The 5,000-nt window shown below is 33.7% G+C and overlaps 1 long non-coding RNA gene across 1 annotated transcript in view; it reads left to right on the plus strand.

Moving 5' to 3' along the window:
* LOC149135424 (uncharacterized) overlaps positions 1-1,429 on the plus strand; it is a 3,202-nt gene extending 1,773 nt beyond the window's left edge. The window contains exons 2-3 of the long non-coding RNA XR_016241777.1: positions 920-1,016; positions 1,329-1,429. This is a non-coding gene — a long non-coding RNA (uncharacterized LOC149135424). The remainder of the gene's footprint in view (positions 1-919; positions 1,017-1,328) is intronic.
* Positions 1,430-5,000: the final 3,571 nt, after the last annotated feature.

Below are 5,000 nucleotides of genomic sequence, written 5' to 3' on the forward strand. Positions count from 1 at the left end.
GTTTGTCCCCCGCCACCGCTTGGGAACCCTTGTTGGGTTGTTTACGCTCGCGTAACTTAGCGGTTCAGTCAAAAAGAGTTCATTAATAAAGAATGATTACCAGGTTGAAAACACGAGTACTGAGATGGATTCATTCGATTAAACCCTTCAAGGTGGTGGCGTCTCACCATAGCAGCAGTCCAGTGACTGATAAAAGTAAAAAGGCAAAAGACGATTCAAACAGAAACGGCAAATCGTATTGGGAAGCGATCTCTCTCAATTGAAATGTAAATTACCTCATCTCGGCCAACTGCACCTGATATCACTGACATCACCTGATCTTACCTAAACAGATAACAGTCTATTACGAGTGATTTTGACTTTACCGTTTCATTGTTCTTAATGAATCAAGTTTGCTTTTATATAGCTATCGATTAGATTGGGAATCATTTAAAAAAATTATCTATAATGATATTCGTACTACCTTTCAAATCTGATGATGGTGCACTATAAAGCAGAGCAAAGAACCTACAGCTTCACTTCAATCCGCAATTCTATGTTCACTGAAGAAGAGTGTATCCAGATAACAAGCATAGTTTTTTTCATTGTAACATGTGAATTTGGGGAAATTCGTTACTTTTGATATTTTTTCCCCTTTTCATGTTTTGATCTCGATTGCCAGTCGGTAATTATGACATCCACACGAGATGGGGATAATTCTAATAAGTAAAAATAATATGGTACTTGATATACACAATTTGACTATACTGTTTGTATACATACCACTGGCCTCTGATTTATATCTCCTAGCTCATTTTTGCTTAGTTTACGTAAGATACACACATACACACATCAACGCATTAACACTCGCATACACACATATATACGAATAAATAAATAAATAAATATATAAATGTAATACAGTATTATTATTTTCCAGCTGACGAAGACTAACCAGATTTGCGGTAACAAGCATATTCTGGAAAGACGGAATCTCGAGTACTAGTTTGTCCATTTCTCTGGCCTCTCTCCTAGAAGTAAGACGAAGATTTTCTATGTTCGCCACCCGCATACATCTTTGCCTCTATATAGTCAGTGAAGCTTTACATAGCGTCGTACGGTTATCGACTACTATTTCGAGGAAACATTTGTGCCTTGTTGTGCCACTATTTCATGTTTAAAATTCAACCTTTACGGTACTTATTGCTGGAATATAATACCATTATATTGTAATAATTTTTATAATTTTTTATATGAAACTATTCACTGATCTCGGCTCTTTGTATATCTTGGGCTATCAGCCGAATGTATAGCCATTGATGTAGCGGATATTTTAATTTTTTTCTTAGGTGAACCTAGCTGACGAACACTAACCAGATTTGCGATAACAAACATATTCTTGAAAGTTCGAACCTCGAGTACTAGATTGTGCATTTCTCTGGCGTCTCTCCTAGAGGTAAGAAGAAAACTTTTTTTATGTTCGCCGCCCGCACATATCTTTGCCCTTCAGTGAAACTTTACATTCCGTCGTACGGTTATCGACTGCTACTTTCAGCAAACATTGGTGCCTTGTTGTACTACTATTTCCTTTTGATCCGATCAGTAGAGCCAGTTGATCCAATCAGTACAACAGCTTGCACCTGAAATTAACGTGCAAGTGGCTGAGCACTCCACAGACACGCGTACTCTTAACGGAGTTAACTGAGAAATTTAGCGTGACACAAAGTGTGATAAGGCTGGCCCATTTGAAATACAGGTACTACTTATTTTGCCAGCTGAGTGGACTGGAACAACGTGAAATAAAGTGTCTTGCTCAAGGACACAACGCGTCGCTGGGAATTGAACTTATGACCTTACGACCGTGAGCCGAATGGCCTAACCACTAAATTACGCACCTTCACAGCCACGCGCCATCACACACACACACAGACGACAACAACAACAACAACAACAACGAAAGTGGCTAGATGCAATATAGAACTTAAATGAAAAAAATTCAACTGTCAATAATAGTGAATGAGAGTGTAAGGTAGCATATATATTGCTCGAAACAAGTCAAAGGTCTTTATAGCCACAGAAAGCACATTCTATGTACTGACAGGGGAGAGAATCGCCCGCCCCGCCGCATGTGAGATCACTATACTAGCAAGCTAGTTGCATTTGGAATTAGAGCTCATCAGTAGTGACTACTCCATTGCTTATGGTTAAGCTAAATCCTACCAGTCAGTAAATAGTATATACAATATGAATCAATGGCTGACCCAAGTTTCTCCTTTACGCTCGTCAGGCAACTGATGACAGCCCCAATAGGCGTTCCATTGTTTATAAGAATATTTTACCGCATTTTCCGGTATATAAAACGACATAATATATAGTATAAGCATGTGATGTAAACATTCAAACATCGTCACTACCTTTCCAAATCCTGCTGCATTTCAAATGGATTTTTTTTTTTTTTTTGGTCTGCAAAAGTTGTTTTGGTGTATTAGTCGACCTACAAGTTTTCCTTTTTACCTTGGTGCTGTAAATTTTCACCCGAAAAATTCGACGTGCATGACGAGAAAGAGAACATAAAAAAAAACCCTACTAAACAAGAACTTTCAAAAACCTAAAACAACAAAATACGAATGATCAAAAATAGGAAACGCAGAACACAGCCGACAACATAAGTATGGACATATATTAATGGCAGCAATTATATTTTTATATTTTGTTAAAGCGCTTTGTGAATGTTAGTAATGCTTTCCAATAAATTCTTATAAATTCAATAAGGTGTGTTGTGAGTCATGGCTATAAAAGAGAACAAATTAATTGACATGCTTGGATTCGTGGGGCGTGTTATCCTGTTGCCGATATAGCCTTCTGACTAGTTGACGCATGTGGGCTCTCATGATCATAAAACAGAATAAGCTATAGGGCGTGCGTGTGTCCGCTGGACGTGTTATGCTGTCGGCAATGTAGTCTTGCGAGTAGTTGACGTATATAGGCTATCGTGACCATAAAAGAGACAGAAATATATCTAGTGTGCGAGGTTGCATGTATGAATAAAGAAAAAAAGGCAGTGAAGCAATGAGGTAAGTTGATATCACGAGAAATAAGATACCGTAAAATAAAATAACGTGAGAAAGTGTAAATGAAGGCAAGTGCTATGAGATAAAATCGAAAATGGAGACGTAAACTGTTTTAAAACGATGAAGAGTGACTTAATTGGGAAGGAGTTTTCGAAAACACACTCTCACTCACACGCACAATCACACAGACACAGACACGCAGACACATGCACACACACACACACACACACTCATATATATATATATATATATATACACACATACATACATATATATATATATATATATATATATATATATATATATATATATATACATACATATATATATATATATATATATATATATATATATATATATATATATATATATATATATATATACATACACACATATATATATATACATAATATATATATATATATATATATACATATATATATATATATATATATACATAAATATATATATATATATATATATATATATTATGTATATATATATATATATGTGTGTATGTATATATATATATATATACATATATATATATATATATATATATATATATATATATATATATATATATATATATATATATATATATATATATATATATATGTGTGTGTGTGTGTGTATATATATATATATATACTGCCCAGCTACATGGTTCCGGGTGTTCAGGCAAATGTCTCCTACTACATCATCGGGCCTGCCAAAACCTTGTGAGTAGATTTGGTTGAAGGAAACTAAAAGAATACCGTCGTATATATGTATATATATGTATATATATGCATATATCTAAGTGCATATGTCTGTGTGCCTGTATTTGTACCGCATCACCCTTTGACAACTGTTGGTGTGTTTACATCACCGTAACTTAGGGGTTCGGTCCTATTCCATTATGCCGACTACCATCTAATGGTACTGACTAGTGAAACAATTTTTCAGGGTTGCATCATGGTTATATCGATATATTATAGTATAAATATAATCACAATAATTCTAGGATGAAATTTATAAATATTTGATAAATCACTACGTACGTTTCCGCACATCACATGATTTTGACATCGGAGACGCTATCCTAGGGAGGAGTACAGTATTATTCATATTATCCGTGGGAAACCATCGTCAATTTATTGAGGAGAATCACGCCTTCAATGAAATAGAACAAAGAGATGTACTACCACCCTTAAATCTGTTGAATGAATGACGATCCTTAAAACCTGAAGAATGAACAGCAAATGAATCCAAAACAACCGCACATGCATCCATCCCCATGTTACCGCCAACACCTAACTCTCTCTACATACAGAAAAAACCCACATAGAAAGATTGTCCTTCATGCTGCAAACAAAATACACATGTCCTTCTATGATTCATCCAATAATGTAGTATCGCCTGATGAAATGAATCAATGTTGATCATCAACCGGATATCGAAGGATTATATGGATTATAATGTACTCATCCCAAGGATAACGACAGTGATAGCAAAATCATGTGATATATGGAAACGCGCGTAGTGATATATCAAATATATAGAAATTTCCTACTAGATTTATTGTTATTAAATATGTGTGTGTGTGTAGATATTGTTAATATACATATACATATAAATATATATAAATATATATGTATATATACATGTATATATATGTATATATATATATATACATGTATATATATGTATATGTGTGTGTGTATATATATATATATATATATATATATTCATATTTTGATATATATGTAAATGTATATATATATATATATATATATATATATATATATATATATATATATATATATATATATATATATATATATATATATATATATACATACACATAATATATATCTATGTAAATGTATGTGCCCGTGTTTGAGGATGCATGCGTGTGTGTATATATTTGTCTGTGTGTGTTTGTGTGTGTACAATAAATATTTGCGC

The sequence above is a fragment of the Octopus bimaculoides genome, chromosome 5, assembly GCF_046866305.1.
Source record: "Octopus bimaculoides isolate indiv1 chromosome 5, ASM4686630v1, whole genome shotgun sequence".
Lineage (NCBI taxonomy): Eukaryota > Metazoa > Mollusca > Cephalopoda > Octopoda > Octopodidae > Octopus > Octopus bimaculoides.